Here is a 23039-nt window from a genome sequence, read left to right on the forward strand (position 1 = left end):
CAGAATATAGATTTTTCCCCCTAAATTAGAAAATTATCTGAATGGATGGTTGATTAATAATCATTCTAAATTAAAGTGCTTTCATAAGCTACCATACAGAACCTCACTTTTAAAAAATCAATCTTTCAAAGCTGTCACTTTTGTCATTTGTTAAGCATTTGTTGAGGAGGAAAGAGAATATTTGTCCTAATTCTGAGCTCCCTAAGCTGTGCCAAGAAAAAGCTGGAAAAAGAAAGTCATCCAGCTAATGCACTGTATTGCAACAGAGATTAAATTGGTCAGTCTGCTTAGGTATTTCCAGAGTGCCCCTTGCTGTAATATTTGGGCTCTGTACTGATGTGCCGTATACTGCACTAATAGGTAATAGAAAATATTTGAGTAGCTAGCAATGTATCTAGTTCCACAAATGACTTTACCACGGTGGATTATTGTAGTCCTAAGCCTGATGTTTGAAAAGCTTGAGACTCTGAGACTTTGGTGAAATGCTAAGAAGAAAGGAGGAGCAAATTTCTCAAGTAGCATTAGCCTTTTTTGAGGACATGATGGCTCGGAGCCTGCTCAGGGAACTTTCCCACAGAAGTTTATTGCAGGACTGGGACTGAGACTGAGAGTGAGAAACACTAATTTATAAGTACTGATCCTGGATCTGTCATCTCCACTCTGAGTGGTTTTAACACAGAATTCTGCCACAATTTCCTCTTCTTAATGAGCCAGTGAGGATGAATCAGTTAATGTTTCAACATATCTTTGAAAATGTTACAGGCTGTTCTTGTGTGACTTTCATTAAGCTTTTATTTTAATTGAAAAAGACAAGTCATATACAAAAGATTTGCAAAGTACTTCATATTTTGGCCAAAGCCTATTTAGGAATACTATACTGTAAAAGGGGGGTGGGGAATAAGAAGAGAGAAAGAGAGAAACTGGATAAAACCTTCAGTGCATTTACTAAGCATGTCTCCCCGAATGACTGACCTGGAATACCTCATGCTGAAGCTTTTCGCAGACAATCCTGGGTCTTGCGTAAAACCAAGCACACACTGAGGAAGGAATTTGCAGTTTTGCTGCAGGTAAACTTCCTGTCATAATGGATGTGTTCAATAAGCTTTAGTTATTGAATTTAAACACAGAGTCTCAGTTCTTAGAGTAATTCAAGGAGTTTTGGACACTGAGACCCAACAAATGCCATTTTTGACCTCTTAATAAATTATAAATACATGACTCAAGGGCTCAGAGTGTGGATGCATTACATTTCCTCTGTTTGAAAACAGTGAAGCCAACTCAAGAAAGGAGCGCTCGGTTGGGCAGCATTGTTCTTTGTTTCCTTCTTGCTCTGTAGTTTCTTTTATTGCCTTTGGACATGCTGTAAACAAACACCAATCTCTCTCCTATATCACATTAACACACAGACTACTCAACAATCCTCAAAGTCTCGCAAAGGTCATAGCATTTCTTTAACTATATACAGTTTACTTTTCCTGTGGCTGTCCAGTTTCCATGCTGTTGTCTAGAAAATAAAGCAAGTGATATTATCCTTTGGGTGTTCTATTTGTTTGTATCCCTAAGAGGAATTTGAAAGCAGACAAGATCACAGGTTCTTGACTGTTGTTCTGAATTTATATTGTATTTAATTAATTCCACACTTCATGTCATCTATTATTCACCTGAAAGGGCCAGAAATATCTTTTAACTTAGGAAGCCAAGTAGTTGGAGAACAGGGTCTTCGTCTGAGGTTTCAGATGTCACATTTTGGGAAGTGCTGATGCTTCACATTGTACGGAAGAGGGCTGCTTGTATACTTCACACTCAAACTCAGGGATAAGGTGGACACCCCTTTTGAAGTCATGATACATTTTCCTCAGGTCACACTGATAGAGACCTTTATATGAAGGAGAAAGGTGTGTTTTCTTTTTTAAGTATTTTGAAGCTTTTGAGGGGTTCCTGGCAAGAGAGTAGAAAAGGAGGGCTCTTCTGAAATGCAGTTATGTTAAGCCTCAGGCTATAGGGAAGAGGAATCGGTGGGTTTTGCTGACCTTCCACTCCTGTGCCATAGTGAGACATTCAGCTTCTGGAAGGACAAAGCTACATGCACCTAATAAGTTTTCAGACTAGAAACAAAAGGACACCATGTATAAAGGTTATGATCTCAGAGGTCAAACTTTGTTATTTCACTGTGTACTCAAAAGTTGAATGAAACAAATTTTCTGTTAGCACTCCACTCCCCAGGTTTTTATTGCCTCTGTAGAGTTTTCCATTTCCTACACACTTGTGGGATTTGTTCAGGCTTTCTTCTCATTCTGGTGTGGTTTTATCTCCTTTCTACTTCTGTCTTCACTTGCCTGAGTCTAGTCTTCCCTCAGTTAAAACATCAATTTGTCTTCACCTTCCTAGTCTCAGAGTCAGCATGGGAGTCCTTTCTGTATATAGGTTTGATTTCCATTTAAGTCCCCTTACATTCAATAGAAAGAAAGAAGCCTCTCCAGAGGGCATTTCCTCTGGGATCCATAGGTGTCTAAGGCAAGTGTTACAGCTATTAGTCATTGTGTCTACATACTGATTTCTTTCCTTAGATTAAAAACTGACAAGCTTTCATTCCGACATTTAAGTGTCTAAAATTTAAGTGAGGTGATCCTCACTGTTATTTTCTAGTTTTCATTGCCTCTTGGAAAGTCTTTGTTTCCTTACAGATTTTCTAAACCCCATTTGTCTATTTCATCTTTTCCCAGTATTTTCTCCAGTACTACTGTCACATCTTTATTATCATATTATCCATTTCCCCTTCAAATTTGTGTGTAAATACTTCATCATTCTTTAAATCTCTTGGCATCTCCATAAACATCGTGTTTGTTCCTCGCTCTTCTTTCCCCCTTGAAGCTCCCTTAGCTCTTCTCTAAATCAAATTTACTTTTCCAAAAATCACTTTCTCCCACATGAGTTATCTACAATCCTCTTCTTTTAATTTCCTTCCTAGCTGATATGTAGAAGAAAATAAGAGCTTAAATAAGTCAGAAATTTCTTGGATAATCTCTTTCCTGCATTTATACCAGCTAAAACATGACCAAGGAGTTCTGAGCCTATTTTCACTGCCATGCTTGCTTTCTTCCCATTCCCTCTCCCCAGCATCCTACAGCACTGCTAAGAATTATCCAGCTTCACTGACTTTCTTCCTGCAGAAGGCAGGTGGTCGGATGCCATGGAAGGCAAAAACATGGATCTAACTCATGAAGAGCAGATGTGTGCATTGGCCTGCAGTAAATAGCCAAAAAACCCTAGTAATCCTCTCCTTTTACTCAGAAAAAGCTATTTCATACTACTGTCATTAACATTTCCCTCCTGCAGCGGCCTATTATTGTTTAAAGTCTCTGACACATAAAACCGAAGTCTTTATTTGAGAGGGAGTAAGCAAGGGAAAAATACGCATACCATCCAGCGAATTTGCTCTATTACCATATGTTCTTACTCTGCAGCTCCTTTTCCTGACTTTCAACACTGTTGTAACAGCAGCAGCACCACCACCTGCCTCTCTGAGGCTTCCCGTGAGCACCCTTAATCGGTTTTCTCTCAACTCCCCCTCTCCATCAGAGCTGCCCTTAGCTTGCTGCTGGAGAGAGAGGGGGGACTCGTAGCATTTCTTTCTTGTTTCTCATCTCCCTTACATGCGTTGTACTTGTACTAAACTCGCCTCATTAGAACAGGGAAGTAAAAAGTCCTCATGAATGGATCAGACCTTAAACAAGTTTCTTTTTAAAATTCTGCTTACCAGGCCTCATGGTATTTCATGCCATTTAAAATGAGGGTTGTAGTAATTTAATCGCAACACTCCTCTTACCAACTTGGTCAATAACTGAGTGATACGAAGGGTCAAGGTTTACAAACCAGTGAACTCTGCTCTTGGATACTGTTGTACTCCTACTTGCTTTTCCCATTGAAAAGCAATTGCTTTGAGCACCAGAAATGATTGCAGAAGATTACACCTTTTAAAGCAATCTCAGGATCTCATTCAGAGGAAGAACACAGTCTGTAAAATGTTGTATGGCTCGCCCAGCAATTACTCACTTTGTTGTAGCTAATTTCAGAAAGCATAAATTGCCTATTATTTCTGAAGAGGGTTTCTTTTTGAACAGCAATACTTAAAATGTATGCGTTCCCCATAGATTTTCATATGGCTTCCACACAGTTGTACAAATGAGAAATAATATATATATATATAATTTCATTTCTCACAATTTTTTTAGATTTTAATTATTATTTGACAGGGTAATATTTTTATGGTAGAATTTGTTGATGAGCAAAGTTTAATAAAGCACTGGAACTACCTGAAATATACATTTTAATTTTGCCATGTTAAAAATATTTCATTGGGAAGATGTAAGCACAACATATTACTTCACGTCAGACAATTCAATCCAAAAATTCAATATTTTAATTTGTTAAGCTTTTTTTATTTTTTATTTTTATTTTTTTTTCATGTCAGTATCAACACTGTATGTTGATATTGTCTTCTGTGAGAACTCATTACTGGACATTCATGAGGCAGTAAATGCTCACTTCTGGTTGAATTTTTGTGGCAGATGTCATAAAATGCCTAGTTTCAGTAAGAAAATCCAACCTGTTTTGGAGCATAGCTGCACAGAATACTTGAACTGCCATCCATGCTTGTTTAGATATGAGGTATCATTGAGTCTTTCTGGATGGAGCTTGAGTAGTTGTGATTATATTTATTTTAACTTTGAAAGGGGTCGGTCTGTCTTTCATGGACTATTAAAGGGAAAAGACGATCAATCAATTTTAAAACCAGATATATTTGGACAGTGAAAAGACACAGCACAGTCAGATCCAGCATACTAGAAGAAAAAGAAAATTAAATTACAGCTATCTCTAAGAGACCACTGTGTTAACAGTGGTCTATGAAAAAAACAGTGGTCTAAGAAAAAAAAAAAAAAAAAGCACTGTCTGAAATGCATTTAGGAATAGGAAGTTCTAGGATGTCTGAATATCTAAACAGATGAGCAGTTTGAGCAAATAACTTGGTGTTCTACACATCAAAGGCTGATTTTATTTTGAAATGTAGGCCGAAAAAATTGTCCAAGACTCAACTGTCTTCCTGTGTTGCAGGGTGTGTGTGCATGCATATGCTCACACATCTGTGGAATTGTGCATTTACCACTTAATAGCTGATATCATCCCATTTTCTGGATCTGTAAACCCACACTCCAACATAATAAAAGTGGAGTAGTAATGCTTGAGTTTCTGGAGGAAAGAAAAAAGTAATGATAAAAATAGTTTATTCATCTGTTCATAAAAATTAACCTGCCTAAGCCTAATAGCTTTTTCATAACAGGCATTATTAGGAACTGGCTGATCAGCAATACTTCCCACTTACATCTAGCACCAAATTTTCCAAAGATACAAATTTTTTATCATCTTAAAACAAACAAACACTGTGTGTTTATAGGGTAAATCCTACTCCTTTAGTGCCCTGCTCAATATTTAAACTTCTTTCTTGGCTCTTACTGTAGGGAATATCTGTATTCTGTACAGTATCAGATGGCATGGATCTAAAAAGTAATTGTCCAAACCCAGAGTAATGGTGAACTGAAAAAGATACCTTCAAGTGTAGCCAGTGCCTCACAGAATAATTCAGTTTTCAATTAGTACGAAGAAGCAAAAGACAGCTGGGCAAAAAATGACTAGATTTAGAATTGTGTGTGCCACAATGACCATGCAATCCGGGGGACTGCTGACTGACAGCAGATCACATCTGATTTAGCAAGTAAGGTATATTAAACAGATGCATTCAGAAACTGGGAGGGACAATGATTCCTGATTATGGAAAGAAGCAGTAAAATAAGTGCTGCTTTTCTCCTGGTTCTCTTGTGGAAAAGGGAAGAAGAAAACCAAACCTGCAAAAGGTGACAGCTCATATGAAGTCTAACCCTGCTGGTTTACCACTGAGAATAATTTTAATTTCCAACTGCCATTGGCATTTACAATTCTTTATATAAAATCACCCTTAGTGGGTATTCTTTGACTGCTGATGAGCTTTATTCCATTACTTGCTGGATACTCCCAGCTCCTGTTGACTGTCAGGGGCACTGGGGACAGAGCAGCAGTGACAAAGCTCTCCTCCAAACATGTAAATTTAGGGGTGTGAGTACTGGTTCCCCTGCACTGCTTGAAGTCAACTTCTAGCTATGTTGGTTACCTGGGAAACAGCTGTCAGCAGAGTGGAAAGGATTCTATTTAGTATGGTGGATGGGTGATGTTTTTTTTAAAAAAGCAAGAAACAACAACAAAGAAGCCATTGCTTCATAATTTAGCTTTTTATTTGTATCATGAAAGAAACATTAGGTAGGGTGTACTTTTTAAAAAGTTTGTTAAGAATTAATTATTCTCTGAGTAAATTGTCTGAAACTGCAGAAATGGTTTAATTTATAAGAAGAGTCTTTTTATAAGGGATTTAAATGTCAATAGTAGCTCAAAATTTGTTTATAACAATAATAATGAATATAACAATTTTTTGCCAGTTATTTTCAATTTCTATGCTACAAACATGCTCTAACTGAGAATATTTAAGCTGTTGTCAGTTTTTCATCTTCAGGGTTCTTGCAGAACCATTAGTCTTTAGAGCACCCCTGTAATATTGTTGGATTTTTCAGATAGCAATTCCTAAAGCTGCCACAGGGAGAGGTTAAGAATAGCTTTTCCAGAGTTGTCAGAATTGAAAATTCTTGACTTCTGCTCTGTGCTCAGATTCACTGACCTGTGTCACATCTCAGAGACAAAAGCAGAAATGACAGTGAAATGAAAAATCTTGTTATCCTGGCATCGAGTTATCATGCATTTCTGATGACAGAATGATAATGGCAACATCAAAGCTCAAGTTGTTACCTATTTTGCTGTGCAGTTTCCCTCTTTTCAGAGTGGGTTTCATGCTGCTGTTTTGGCAAGGAAAAATAACTGCACTGTAATTTATATAAAATACATATGTAAAGTAGATGCCTGCCAATCTTCCTACTTCATAAATTTCAGTTTTAATTGTTGTTAAGGATTTCAATTTTAAATGAACTCTGAACACCTCAGCACTGATTTGTTGACTTCATACCACCAAGTGTGCTTCCAGAGTTTCCTCTTTCCTTTAAGTGCAGAGTTACTCTAGTAGGTTCCTCTTCTGCTTTAACCCTGTCTTCCTTAAGGCTGCCAGAGGAGTGTAACATCCCCTTCTGTTGATGTACAGAAGGTGTGTAATACCACAGAGAGCAGTTCCTGTGGAGGAAAAAAGAAAAAAAAAATCTCTGCTTTTTCCTGTGTCCCATGTGCCTTCTGATGCTATTGCTCACGGTCAGAGGGAACAGATCTTTCTGAAAACAAATCCTGTAAAAGAAGAAGAGTAAAGAAAATAAGTAATATTTTTCATTCAGCTCCTTGATTTGGATAGCCATGAGATTTCATGGGTGCTTTGTAGCTCAAGGTTGAGATGGGAACATTGAGCTGTGGAAGGCAGCACTTCCCTATAGCAGCGAACACTTAGATCAGCTCCAACCTAGGATGAAACACAGTAGTTATCTGAAACATTTTTGAGAATCCTAGCCTAAAAAAGTCATGCTGCTATTTTACAACACTAATCTCCCAGTCATTTGATTTAGTCTTCTAAATAAAGATTTAAGAAATGACTCTTGAAAGGTGCATCACACCAGTCAGCCAATAGGTTTGCACATAAATGCAAGCATAGTATGAATGTACTAAAATGGAGGATGAGTGTGATGTATAGTATAAGGTACATGTGTTTGTTCATGAGTAAATGTGTTGAAATCAGGCAAGGAACAACTTTGAACTATTAAATAAACAGGAAGTCTCTTAGGAATTTTTGAAGTAAAAGCAAATAATACATTTGTACCTCCACATATTATGATTTTTTTTTTCAGAACTTTCTTTTGGAAAATTCCATTTAGTCTAATCGGTACTAAATATTTAGCCATCAACTGGAAAATTATTGTCTCAATTATCCACTTATCCACAGAATCATAGAGTCTTTCAGGTTGGAAGAGACCTCAAAGATCATCTAGTCCAACCTTTAACCTTGTACTAAAGTCCACCACTAAACCATGCTACTAAGTTCTAAATCTACATGTTTCTTGAAGACCTCCAGGGACTCAGTCACTTCCCTGGGCAGCCTATTCCAATGCTGCAAAACTCTTTCAGTAAAGAAATTTTCCTAATATCCAACCTAAACCTCCCCAGATGCAACTTGAGGCCATATATCTTTGTCTTATCACTTGATGCTTGGGAGAAGAGCCTGATCCCCACCTCGCTATACCCTCTTTTAAGGTAATTGTAGAATGAAATGTTTCAATATCTAACATATCCCAAGCTTCCAAGATTAGGAAAGGTGTCATATACCATTAGTCTGGAACACAACTGCTCCATAATGCTCAGTTTCCATTTCTAGTCTTCCTGATCAATATTCTCAAAACCACAGTCCTTGGCTTAAGTTAAACACAATTATCTTGTGGGGAAGATAGGAAGGCAGGAAAAATATCCTGAAGGCTATTTGATGGCAACTAAATGTAGCAGAGAGCACATGATGAGAGGAAATGGTGCTGGATGGCTGCAGGTTTTTTCATGAGATCATACTCTATTGTTCTAGAAGTAAAGGTGCTTATTCTGAACACTGTATATGGTTTTACTTTTGCATTTTTTAAACCAATCTGATGACAACACTGTTTTCTTCATTATCCTTTGTGTGAAAATAAATAAATAAATTAATTAAGCCTACCTAAAGGAACCAGACCATATCTATTCCTGCAGATGTAGAAGCCAAATATAGCACAGAGGTGTCCAGGGGTAAAATGACATGTCATGAAAAGCTTTCTCCACAGAGAATTTCACATGACTATAAGAATACATTTTTATTAATTAAGAGCACATCTAGGGTGGAGAGGCTGGAGAAGTGAATATTACTGTACAGAATATATATGATCAATCTTAAATATGTTGTGCCTGTAACTGCATATTACTATATGCTACACACTATACTTAGCAAGTCTGTCTGTCAGAAAGCTCTAATTGCTTTATGTGTGAGAACATTAAGCTGCAATAAATTTATATACACAGCTGTTCCATTACTGCAGAACAAGTTTTATCTCCTAATAGATTGATGTTTCTTTTTAGTGTCAACTCAACCCAAAATTTACACCCAAGAAGGTGAACCTTAACATCACATAATTAGTTCAGTGACACCAGTGGTAATAGAGGGTGCACGCTGTACATCTCTTCAACATATTGATGGAGAAAAGTTTTGACTACTGTTAATTGTTTCTTGAAAGCTTAATTGTGATTAAGAGCAGCTTTAATTGGAAAGGGAAAAGAAATCATGACCTTTAAAATACACACTGCAAATAGCATGTCTGCGTTTACAAGGAGGTGCACCATAATGGGAAAAAAAAAAATCTAAAAATCTTCTTTAAAATAAGGTGCAGAAAAAAATAAAGTCATTGTGGTTCTGTATAGAGTCACATTTAGGTTAATGGAACAGAAGAATAGACTGCCCTGGACTTTTGATTAATATTTAATTAATCTTCCGTAGAAGACTCTGATTTGAATTAAACTGGGTACTAATAAAGGAACCAATTCACCAAAGAGTTCACATAAATTTGACCTGCCATTATGAGGATTTAAATTAAAATGGCCAAAATTTTGTTTTCTGCACATTTTATGGCTCCTCTACATCAAGTGCAAGTAATTTACTAGGAGTGATAGAGTCAGGAAAAATGTGACCTGAATTGTGCACTAGTAATAGAGCCATAGCTGCAAAATAAGACATGCCATTTGGTTTATTTTACCATGAGCTAATGAGTTGTATTGTTCTCTCAAAACAGGCTTTTACAATCCTTGCAAAGGAAGCAATTACCTGTACACAACCTGGGGAAATATAGTTGCTTATATGTAATCAGATAACCAGATTTGTGTCTCTGTCCTTGATTGTCTTGGGTTCAGATGACAGGAGAATGAAAGGAGGAGGCCTTATGTAAGTCTTGGGGCTATTATTATTTTATTTGTACCATTGGCTTGAAAATTATATTGCTTGATTAGGAGGGAAAAAAAAAAAGCTCCTTTGATCCTTATTTTTCCGTCACTGTCATACCTTCATATCTTCATGCTGAAGGATAAAGACTTTTCCCCTGCAAGAAGATAGTCTTTTATCTTGTGCTCAGAAACTCATATTTTGTGTTTGGGAGAGCGGTTTTGGGGATCTGCTCATGCTTCTACATTGCTTCAAAGTGGCAACAAAAATGATGGAAAAGAAGGCTGTCCTGAACTGCTGTGACTTCCTTGACTTTCCATCCTCTGTAGGGGTGTCTGAAGTCAGTATTGCCTGCTGCGAAGATAGGGAGGGGCTGAAGGGCTCTAGCACGATCCTCCTTTATATCCACCTGATACATATTTGAAGGGCAAAAAAAGATCAGATCTTTGTTGGTCCTGCTTCCTAAGGATATATATCATTCTTGTCTTACGTAACCTTAAATTCCTGGGTTTGGTTTCCCTGAAAAGCAAATCACTGTGCAGTTCAAATGGGAAAATTCATGGGAACTGAACTTTATCTGAGTTAGCATCATAGCAATACAAATTGCTCTCTGGAACTTGTGTCTTGCCTAGTTCATTTTGAAAATTCCCATAGATACTCATGGAGTTCTGTTACCTGTAGGGGAGAAGACATTTTCAGTGAAAGCTAGTGCTTACACAAGCTTTCTTATACCATTTGTAAGTCAGGTGTCTTATACTACTGACCTCTTTACAACATCATGGCAGTCACATGTGACAAAAATATACAATGTGAGCTGTTACAATACAACCCTTGGACTACAGAGACAGTACTACACCATGACTTTATTTCAGAGATTAATCATAAATACCAGTGAAGTTTTGTGTTGGTATTTCACTAGTCTTTCATGTAACACCTCATTGCATTAATAAAGCTCATTATATTAAAAAAAAATATATATATTTAAGCAAACAAACAAACAAACAAACAATTTAATTCCTATTTTTTAAGGTAATTGAAGAATACCCACTGAGCTTTTAAACTCAAGAGGTAGAAAAAATATTTTATACATTTTTTTTAATAAATACAAACATTTGTTAAAAGACCCATATTCTTCTATATAGGCATCTCAGACAGTTCAGCCTATTTGTTTTTTGCTGGTGAAGAATGGTCAATGCCAGTAGAAACAAGTCTATAATTTGCATGAAATGGAACTGGCTCTGCAGTATTGCTTATGTTAATAGCTGCTGTTACTTGCCTGTAATATTTCATCTTGTCTTTTGGGATCATGAAAGAGCATTTTGTAGGTATGTAGCAAATTCTTCGGGTCAACTGGGTTCACAGTTACACATGCTCCCATTTCTGTAGCTTCATTTTGTTCTGCTGGCAGGAGTTCTTCTTCCCTGGAAGTACCCCAAGGAATCTCTTAAAGAAGATGTGGAGCGTATTATAATGTCAGAGTACAACATAGCCTTCTGTCATTCATTTAATAATTATACAGTTTTTGGTGTTGTAACAATTAATTCCTTTTACAGGAAAGTCATTATGTATGAACTTTATATGGACTTATTAGTTGTTTCCCTGGAATATACATTGCTGCTATCAACTGTTTGAGAAATTCTATTTTCATCTCAATGTGGTTCTGTCATCCTGGCAATGCCTTTAGAGTCTTAATCCTGAAATAAAAGATGAAGGGAAAATATCTTAAATAATGAGTAGCAATGGCAAACTTTTATTCTGGGGGGTTGTTTTTCACAGACATTTGTTTACTGTGTAGATCAAATGCTTATTGTGTCCTTTGACAAGTACAGTCCATTAAATGCTTTATTCATGATCTGGGATCAAGGGATTGTCTCAGTTCTAGCCTGATGTCTGAAATACGATAATACAAGCAATTTCTATTAAGTATTATGCTTTAGGAGAGTGGGGGGAAAAGGAGAAATTCTTTAATCCCTTTGATCAGATTTGAATGGTAGAGAAATCTAATGCATTAATGTTTAAAATTAGAGATTTTATCAGCAATCATTTTGGTAAGTAGAACTTGGGCTGCGGTACTGAATAAATATACTCAGTACATGTAATGTGTTGATTTCCCTGGAGTTCCTCTTTAATTCATTGTAGAGAAGATTCAAGAAATAGTAAATAGCAGAACGAAGAAACTGGGGGATACTGCTGTATGTGGACTTGTTCAAACTGGTGTGATATGCATCCTTAGCCCAGGGATAACTTACCAGATCATTTTTGTAGCAAATTGTTTCAAAATCAATCCCTGAATTTAGTATTGGTAACAAGAAGCCCCAAACTCACAATTATTCATAATTTCTTCCCTTAAAACCTTTTCAAAACTCTTGGTCAGATCTGGAGATGCCTGTAAACTCTCAAGTCTTCATTGGATTCGATGGGACTAGACAGGTTTGTGCTAGTTAAGGCTCAACTCTGACGTTGCATTTCAGAGCACTGTATTGGAACTGGCGTTGCTGTTCTTCAGTTAGAATTACGTATGTAGCAATTTCCATTTCAGTGAAGCTTATGAGTTAGGAATCTCACATTTTAATAGCATGCACGAAATAATTTCTGGTTTCTATAGAGGGAATCATGAAGTGTGCGCACGTCAGACACTCCAACGGCAACAGAAGGTTCTGGTTTGTGGCAGCATGTCAGCTGCTGGGCCTCCTGCCTGAAGTGTCTGAAATAGAATTACAGTACCATTTATTAAATTTATTATCAAGCTCTAGAAGAAAAAACATTTTCATGTTTTTATGATCTGACTGTTGATCTGTATTATGTGACTAATCTGTTATATTTTGGGATATCTGGCCTGTACAAGTTTCAACAGCAGCAATGCATGCTGTGCAGCTGTGCTTAGCATTTTCAAAACTTTTTTTTTTTTTTTTTAGCTCTTGCCACTAGGGCTAAAATCTTCCTAATTAATGGTGTCAGAATAAAGCAGTATCTTAGAAATCCAACTGAAACTATGTAAAGATGACAAAATAAAGTGATATCAGTTTGGATATATTTTAACATGATGTCAAAACATATTGTCATCAAAATCCCCAGAGACACCATTATGGTGTCAAAGTGAAACTATCAACTGAAGACTGTAAGAATAACAACATGAAATGATACCATTGTAACTTTGTAACATAACATCAATATCATGCAAAATAAATCTGAATTACTAAGTAGAATTACTTATTATACATATTTCATTTCTTTCTGTTTACTAAAAAAAAAAAGGCAATTATGTTACTGGAAAAAACCTTGTAGCATTTGTTGATGTAATATGAAAGTTGAAATACAAATGATCTGTACCAAGGAGATCCTAACCACAGAAGCTGTTATGTTGCAATCCTTGGCTTATCTCAGACAAGACTGATATGTCTGTATGTTTCAGAAACTAAAACTCTTTGTGTTTTTTTGTTTGTTTGTTTTTGTTTTTTTTTTTTTCCCTATAAATGAATAGAATAGAGTATAGAATAGAGTAGAGTAGAGTAGAGTAGAGTAGAGTAGAGTAGAGTAGAATAGAACAGAATAGAATAGAATAGAACAGAATAGAATAGACTAGAATAAAGGAGTAGTTCAGTTGAAAGGGACCTTCTAGTCCAACTGCCTGACCACTTCAGGGCTAACCAAAAGCTAAAGTATATTAAATATATAATGAAATATAAATTTGAATTACAAAGAGTAGCATTGTATACTCTGTAAAAATCAGTAAAATTGTAGTAAAGTAAATAGAACAAAAACATTAAATCAACTAGGCTGAAAAAGACCTTCAAATCATCAGGTCCCACAGTCAGCCTGACTTTCCGAGTCCCATCACTAAACCATGTCCTTTGGTCCCACTTTATGCAGGCTCTCAGAATCGCTTTGCCCATTTATAGATATGTGAACTCAAATACAGAGAGGCTGAGTGACCATGGATCACAGACGGGGAGAAAATTTTATTCTAATTTTTTCTCCTGCCTAATGACTAAGTGGTTAGATTATACTGCCATGCCAGTTGACTATCACCTTCCACCAGGAGTTGCTGGCGCTAGACTTTCTCAGGAGAATTCATTTTTCATCTACCTTGAGTCCAAATTAGTCATCTAGGGTACGATTCATCTGCTCTCATATAGTTGTCTAAATCTACCTATTGAAGTCTGAGCTCGTCATTCTACACTTCTTCGTCAATGAAGAGAACTAATGAGCTCTCAAGGGTGAGTAATTGCATCCTAAGACAGGTGCTGTGAATTTCCACCCTGGAGTAATTTATTCCTGTATATTTCCCTCACAAAGGGCCTAGATATCTAGTTTTAACATCACACCTACCTTTTAGTTGAATAAAATTGGTTGACAAAAATCCTGCCTTTACCTTTTCCTGGTAAATAATTTAGCTTTCCTATAGCCTTTATCAGGCTAATTGTCTTGGTAAACCAATAAAATGGTATTACAAGTAAATACTGTATTTATTCTACACTGAAATACACACATTTGGGTATCTGAAATCAGTGCTTGGGATGAGACTAAGCTGCCCAAGAATAATAAAGATAAGACTTCAGTATTTCTTATCCAGCGTTTCAAAACATAGCAAACCATCGGCAATTACTGAGCATCCTGCACAGTACATCTGAAAAAATAATTCCAGAGGAACAGATGCTTTCAGCACTTCCAAGAGGAAAAATAAGTGAAATATTTTACAAATATATTATGTAGTATAAGCTGAATCCTAGATGATTTCCTGAGTAACCTAGTGAATTTTTGGATAAAAGGCAAGTGCTTTTCTTGTCTGTCCTTGCTTAGAATTGAATTTTTTTTTAATAGCTCTCAGACCATCACTTTATGGCAATTTCTAGTTTTAAGTTAATCAAGAATGTGTGGTGGTAATGCATGATTAAAATTTATTAAAATCTTTAAAATCATCTTTACAGTAAAATGCTGTAAAGAATTTATCCAAAAATCAGTTGTTTTACAAGATATCATAAAGATTTTTTATCTCCAGATATGAATATTACTTAATTAAAACTCTTAATTATTTTTTTTGTTAGTCAGTGTAAATCTTAGTGATCAACTTCATAAGAAGGCACCAGCCATGTGAATTTAAGCACCAGTTGAATTAATCAATCTTAGCTTTGATTTTCATTTTTTCATACTTGAGTCATAGGGGAAACTGCACGCACAGACACTAACTGATGAAATTCTTACCAATAAGCTCAGATTTAAAGTTTTATTTAGAGGTTGCAGATTATTTATCACCAAAAATAAAACAGTGATTCCACATTTCTCTGTGTTTTATGTAGATTTTCTCATCAGCTACTGATGCTCCTAGCAGAGGGAGTTTTCCCAAGTTTCAGAGTTCTGAAACCTCACGAAGCTTTGACCTAGCCCTGGCATTCTTAGGCCAGTCATTTTTGTTTGTTTGTTTTTAATGGACAACTTCTCATTTTGCACTTGGAAATTAGTCTATCGTTAGAGTAAGATGTAATGTAAAATCAATCACAATATTATTTGGAGATTTATAATGCAATAGCCTCTCTGTCAAAGAACAGAAATAATTATGCCATAACTATATTAGCTGCTGCTAGGGACTGTGGATGCCACGTGAACTTTGTGTAATGTATGATCTTTTTAAATGTTCAGGCATTTTAAAGAGATGTCTTTGCCTATACATCACGGTTTCTCTAGTGATGTACTGCTTGATACTGTAGTTCTATTTGTACTTAAAAATAAAAATGTCATTTTTAGTGAGGGCAAATGCTTATGAGTCAAAAACATTCTGTTGCATTTTGCTAGTTACAACACCCTGAAATCTATTTCCTAAGGTTTTATCTGTAGTTAAAGAGAAGTAAAACAACGTAATATATATATATATATTTATTTCAAGTATAGCTTATGTCAGTGTGTTAAGCAAGACCTAAATACCTTTTAAAGATTTTTTTTGGCATTGGAATGAAACTAAATTTCGCCATTTACAAAGATAGTATATTAGTCACTCAGTTTCAGTGCATCCTTCACATCAAAAGGTGCAATCAGGATCCACCCATGAAAAGACACAGGCTTTTTTTCCGCTTGATAATGTTGGATAGAATTTGGCTGTCAAGCAAATTTTATACTGTAAACTGTCACCACGTTTCCATAGCTGAAGTCATGTAAGGTGTGCTGGAGTAAGCTGGGTTGTCCCTGTGTAACAACATTCACACTATCCAGGTGGTGTTGGCTACAGGCAGATGTCTCTTTTTGCAAATAGCTGGTGTGCTTTAAGAAGTTACCGCTCCCTGACTGCCTACTGCAGCTCCACTGATGAAAATTTCTGCCCTACGTCTCATCTGGAGAGGTGATCAGAGGGAACGCTCCCTAAATAGCTTCCAGCAAAGCAGCTGGATTATCTTGGAGACGATGGCCGACGTCACCTGAAGCTTGCTTGGGATCACTCCGATGATCCCTTCTGTTGGCACAGGAATGGTCAGCTAGGCCAGGAGACGATTTATACTCTGTGGTCTTTGTTAAATGTATTTGTATTACTGGGCCAGGCAAGCCTCCTCGTATTGACACAAAATATTCTGTGATGACTAATTGTGGATGTTTATCAGACATTACAGCACTGGAACCAGCATTGTCTGTTCCAGTTAGGATGAGAAGAAATTTATAAGATCAGAGCCTGCTTCTTTGCCTGCCTCTGATGGAACTTTTTATTTCAGATAGAATCAAAAATACTAATTTTTCCTTAGCTTGATCAGAGTTTAAACATTATTTTCTTTTCCCATAATTTATTAAATCTTTGTAGGTGTGGTTTTGCTATTTCCCTAATATTTTGATATGAAATTCTCAGTTAGATGTCACATTTTTGTTTAGGTTATATGTGGTGTTCTCTTTTTTCTTTTTTCCTTTTTTTTTTTTTTAATTTTGTTAACTTCAAAAATGCAATACCCTATAACAACAGCTGTAACAAGTTTTATGTAGTTGAAAATTGCCTTAGCTTGTATCTGCAAAGTCTAACAGCTCTGAAGGAAGGTTCAGACTGCGTGATAACCCAGCAGCTGAGTGTCTGTTTTCAGATGTTTATAGCAAACTCCTAAAATCTCTGCTTTTCTTTTTAGTAGAAGAATTCCCCTGAAAAGTAAGACTGGATTTCTGTCTCCGGTGTGCAGGCTCTGACAGGCTAATAAGGAAGAGTGATGGTGGCAATAAAAAGGGTCTTGGGTGCATTCTTCAAATTTCACTGTTTGTAAAATGATGTCCCTGCTACAGAATGGCCACATAGGGACTTGAAGTGAAATCTTGTCTGGAGAGTTTGAAGAAACTGTTGTAGTGAAGTGACCTCCCCATCAGCTCCATCCCTCTGCGTTGTTTATGGCTATCACATCTGAATCGAGTGCTGAATTAACAGCATTTGAGACTACCTTTTTAGCCCTGAGAATAGACACATATGTTTTTGACTTTTAATGATATACTCTCTTGAAATTAGTGTGAAGTTATCAACCAATCTCAATGTCAAAATCTGAAACGACATTTCAGCCACTGAAGGAAGCAACTGCATATGGGCGCTTGCAGAGCTTCTTTGTAGTGTGTTTGCTATTGGAGCTGATGACTACCGCTGTGAAAGTAAACTGGAAATGACATAAAACTTCCTAAAGAGCTGATTTCACATTCATATATGTTGACATATATCCTAGGCTTTAAATCTTTGTTTTGATGGAATTAATATGCTAAAGTGTGTAGGTATATGTGCAGGTAATGTGTTAGATCTCGTCTGTCACATTAAGCCAATCCCTGAATTTAGCTGCATTTAAGACTTGCAGACTTTAAGAGATATATAATGCTCTGTATTCATTCATATTTCAGCAAGTATGCAGTGGCAGGAGAGAAGGGTTTTTATAACCTCCTGAACGGTAGAAATAAGCCAAGATTGAAAAAGATCTGGAAAAAAAAAAATCAGATAGGATGTATACCCTTCAGCATGCAAGAAGCTGCCCTTGTTAGAAGCTAACTTTGCATGCATAATTAATTTGAGCAGCACATTCAGTTTCTTACAACTAGAAGAGAAATTGAATTCAGGTGTTTGGTGAACATATGGGGGATTTACTGTGAATTTATGACCTGTGGTTTGAGTGTAAAACCCCAAGATACTAGCTGATAAAACTTAATGAAGCTTGTTCAGAGAAGCTATTTTTATTTGCAGTTCTGTAATTGATACATTTTCTTTTCTTTTTTCTTTTTCTTTTTTTTTCACACTTCTCTTCCACCTTTTAATTCCTTATTCCCAATAAGTTTTTTGACACTTAAGAAAAACAAAAGTAGTTTAGGATAAACCTTTCTGTGCCTCCTTTCATGTTACAAGTACAATTGCACCATGTTACAGTTGTAGTCTTAACGAATTTCATCTCTTGCTCAACTGATTTTTTCTCAAACTGACTGTAGTGAGTCTGTAGTCACGCAACAGCTCTTCTATATGACGCTGGCTGTGGTCAGTCCTGTCTGTGTGTCGTGCCCATACGTGTTAATACCGGTGTGTTCACACAAAATTGATTCCCTGGTGTCTCAGAGAAGCATTGTATGTAGCACACTGGAAGGAGACAACCAACAATAGTTTAAGCTTGAGGACTGGTATTTAGCTGTCAGAAAATAAGCCATAGAACAAAATTGTAGGAAAAGGCCAACCTGCTCTGCCAATGTGCTGGCAGGAAGGAGACAGTGCGACGTCCATCACTGCTCAGCCATCATTAACACTGCAGTGTGTGGGCACAGTCGTCTGTGTCAGCACTGATTAACAAGTCTGTTTAAGGTGAACAGACCAGCAGACTGTGCAGTACAGTAAAGTGCTAACTTTAAGCCTGGTAAAGGGCATACTTTCATTTTATTTTACATTCACGGCTTTTTGCAACAACTTGACAGTTTCTGTTTATCCGCCCTCAAGGGCCATCTGAAACAGAGAAATCCATCTGCTTGGAGTAAGCACCATGGCGAGAGGGTGCTCGAGTTTCATTAAATGTAGCAGGAGCCTTTGTATTAGATTATCACCACTCTGCTTTCTGTTGTGCTGTTTTCATCCTGCTCAAGCCAGAAGGAAGGGGCCCATTTTGTAGGCAGTCAACTGGTTCCACACTTTGGTAAGTGTGCACGGTGCCAGCTAATGGACAGCCACCAGAGTAAGGACAGTGTTAGTCCTCCTTGGGTTGGAAATAAGCTCTTTTTCTGCTGCTTTGTAGCTGTAGATATGGGTAGATTCGCATTCGGCTCTTGATTTTTAATGTGACGCAAGTTATCTGTCCAAAGAGAAAGAAATTTATTTTATACAAACAGGTGATATTTGTTTGCTAGCTTGAAGTAAATAAGAACCCATCTGTGTTTTATAACTGCTATCCAGAGATCTAAGCAGCCCGTCAGACCAGAGAGTCCCTGACAGCTCAAATCTGTGTTAGAAGATTTCAAGGTGTAAAGAACGCTGTTTGTTTAGTAACCTTTTGGTTATTCTAGTCATGTTGTAACTGCCTGGTGATGTTGTTAAAACCCTGTTCTATGCTTTTTCAGGCCAATAAATTTTTTTCCAAAGCTTTAGTCATCCCTGTTCAGTAGCATGTTTGTATCTACTTTATCACACTGAAAATCTGTCTGTTTTGAAAGCATTACAACTCTGTACATCAGTGCATGACATCACACTGAGACATTGCTTAATGATCTGAAACTCTGATGGTCATTGCTACAGCTGCTTGTTTCTGGAAATATGTGACAGCCCTTGCCTATCTAAGCCTTGCTTACAGTTGCATTTTTAGCCCATGCTGGTGGTTGTATGTTTTAAAGCACACGATGTAGCTGATTGTAAAATGTGCCATCTGCAGATGGAAGGCAATGGGGTGCTGAACAGAGAAGTGGTGCAATAACACCCAGCTCCTTTGCCACCCCATCTACTTTGCCCCTTAACGCCGTTCCTTGTTTTTTGTTTCTTTTAAGAACACTTAATTATGACAACATGTTGAAGAAAAACATAGCTTATATCTCATGCCAGGAGGTGCTAACTGTCTTCTCTAAGTTCATAGACATCCTAAGTAATCTTAGGGGAAGGTTCATAACTGAAGTACTGTTTAGGCAAGCTGTGGTTACTGTAGACAGCTGTAATTTCAGTTTTGCTGAAGTTTTTAACATTACCATAGGTCAAATCTTCAATAAACTTTGGATGGATTTCAAGTTAACCTCCTTCCTTCCCACTTGTAGTCCAGCAATCTTTGAAGTGGATTTGCCTTCAGATTTTCAGTTCCTTTGAATGAAAAGCTCAAACAAATCAGAACATCTCAAACGAAACAGAACATCTCAAAACCTAAATAAATAAATAAATAAATAAAGTTTAGGTTTTCACTTTTTTTTTTTAAATGTGCCTGCTTCTTATTATAATTATCTTATTATAATTATGATAACTTTATTTCCCTCCCTTTGAAAATAGTAAGTGTTGACTGGGGTTTGAATGAATTATCAAGGTGCTGTACCACGTGTTTCCTGAGTGGAGAAGACCTCAAAAGTTGCAGTAGGAGACAGACAGTACATTAAAAAAAAAAAAAAAAAAAAAAAAAAAGGCGTTAATGATAAAATTAACTGGATGAAGAAATATGGAAAGAAATGGAAAGAAATGGAAAAGAAAATGGAAAGAAATAGGAGACAACATGGTAGGCCAGGATAGTGATGTGCAAACCTTCACTGGTAGGAAAGAGTGAAAAAAGAAAGAGTGGGAAAGAGTGGGAAAAGTGTTCACAGGTGAACAGTTTAACCAAGAGAATGAGGACATGATTGAGAAGAAAATGGAAATGAAAGACAACTAACCTTAACTAAAGTCTAAGACTTAAATAATCTTTTTTCTTAAAGGTATCTCAGACCCTAGTTGACTTCCTTTTCCCTTTTTCTCTACTAAATAAAATGTTTTAAACTTTTTTTGTTATTTATTATTATTATGCAACTGCTCACTTGACCTCACTTCATGTGTCTCAGACTTTTTGAGTGAAAAGAAATTTGAGTAGATACAGAAGTGGCTTTGTCCTTTAATTTAGCTCTTTCTTTTCTGTGAAATATTCCTTTTTATTATTCACTTCTTTTGCAATTTTCTAAATTTGGGTCAAGTCCTTTGCTTTTGTGATAAAATAGAACTATTGTTAAAAGATTTATCTTCTATTATCAAGCCTTTTTAATAACTCTGAATAACTTTTCTTACATCAGCTTGACTTTTTTTTTTTAATGTCATTAGAATAAGTTGTTCTTAGGTCTGGAGACAAGTTAATCATAAATCCCAGGACCCTTCTTGTCCGTCCTATTTCTGCCTCACCACTGTAAAGGGTGTTAAATTCATGCATTTGGTTATCTACAAGAGACATACATTTTAGCTTCATGGCATGGACACTATCCACTTTCTTGCTATTTCTGTTGATGTAATTATTTTCATTAATAACAATTACAAAAGGTACAGAAGTCACCATTTCTGTAATAACCCTTCCAATAGCCCTTTTTGGAGCGGGTAGAATATGTCTGTTCCTTATGATGCATAGGCTTTTGTTCAGTACTTTTTAGGGTTTTCCTTGAGATTTTTCTTTGCCATGGAATGCCATGTGACACTCCAGTGTCACATTTGCATTGTGATCCCTTAGAGTGTGAAATAAACATGATTGAAAGACTGATTACTTACCGATCAGCTTGAGTACTTCAAGGTGTCTATGTACAGTGCTTTGCTAGTAATTTCACACTGAAGTTCAAGGGCATTTCTCCTTCAAACATGTTCTTATGCCTCAAATACTAACACTTAATTTTAAATGCAATGTAGCTTATAAAAAACACCGTGTGTATAGAATGTATTGGACTATTTGTTTGTTAGATTAACAATACTATTTTTAAAAATCAACAAACCATTGTGAAATATTTTGCACATCTTGGATTGGATTGTGATGATTGCATTTTTAAAAGTGCTGTGTATAGCAGTGCATGGGGAAAAACAAATGCTTATATAGAAAAGCTGGGCAGAATTTGACAATAAAGAATGAATTTACATGACATACAACTGCAAAGAGAGATAAGCTGTTCCACAAAATTAAGTTGAATTAAGGAAATAGAATTAGCTAAACACCTACAATGAAGGGGAAATTTTGAAAGTGCCATAATGTCTCATTTCCACCTGTTCTAAATAAAGCTTTCTTAGCTGTACTTTTCAAAATGGCAATCTGAACATAGAATTGACCTAACCTATAAATAAAACATTTCTTGAGGCTCAAAAAAATAAATAAAAAGCACTTACCAAAATTCCTTTCTTCACTTACCCAAATTCCTTTCTTTTGTTTTTTTTTTTTCATAGGAAAAAAAATCTTTAAAAATTCTTCTTTGCTAGAACCATGCTAATTTTTCTGTTCGGCTAACCAAGCAATGATAAGCTCAATTTAATGTCACTGAAAAGAGTGGAAGGTAATGTTTCAAACGTCTATGTCCTCCAATCTACTGTACCCATCAGTCTGGAAAGATGTGTCAAACAGTCACAAATGGACTCCAGAATTGTCTCTTTTCATGTGACAGAAAACCTGGGATATTAATTCTCTGTTTTATTGTGCCCTGTATCTCAGAACAAGGATCTATGGAATTGTTTTCCATTGCATCCCTGTAGATTTCTCTTTCGAAAGAACGTAATAGCTGACCATTCCTCATCATCTCTTTTGAAATAAACACTAAAATGTGGGGGTTAAAAAGACCATAATAAGAGACTAAAATGTTTCTGGTTAGTCTTGATATAACATTACCTGTTTGTCAGAGTTCCTGTGATTCCCACATTAACGTTTGAAATACGGTGTGGTTTGTAGGGGTCAGGTGAGAGCTGCACAGATGGAAAAATGGCAATGAGATTAATAAAAATCCCTTTTCCCTCTGCCCCATGAGATAAACCACTCCTGTGCATATTTCACCATAGTTTCACATAAACCTGAGCTATGGAAAAAGGATTACCTGTGATAGGCATCGGGGAAAAAATTATGTTTTTGAAGAGTTGAGGATTCACCTGTACTTT

The 23039-nt window shown here is 36.4% G+C and overlaps 1 protein-coding gene across 18 annotated transcripts in view; it reads left to right on the top strand.

The window, feature by feature from the left end:
- The window catches only part of PARD3 (par-3 family cell polarity regulator), a 445585-nt gene that overhangs the window by 405518 nt on the left and 17028 nt on the right, over positions 1–23039 (top strand). The window lies entirely within an intron of this gene.

Source organism: Cygnus atratus, chromosome 2 (genome assembly GCF_013377495.2).
Source record: "Cygnus atratus isolate AKBS03 ecotype Queensland, Australia chromosome 2, CAtr_DNAZoo_HiC_assembly, whole genome shotgun sequence".
Classification (NCBI taxonomy): domain Eukaryota; kingdom Metazoa; phylum Chordata; class Aves; order Anseriformes; family Anatidae; genus Cygnus; species Cygnus atratus.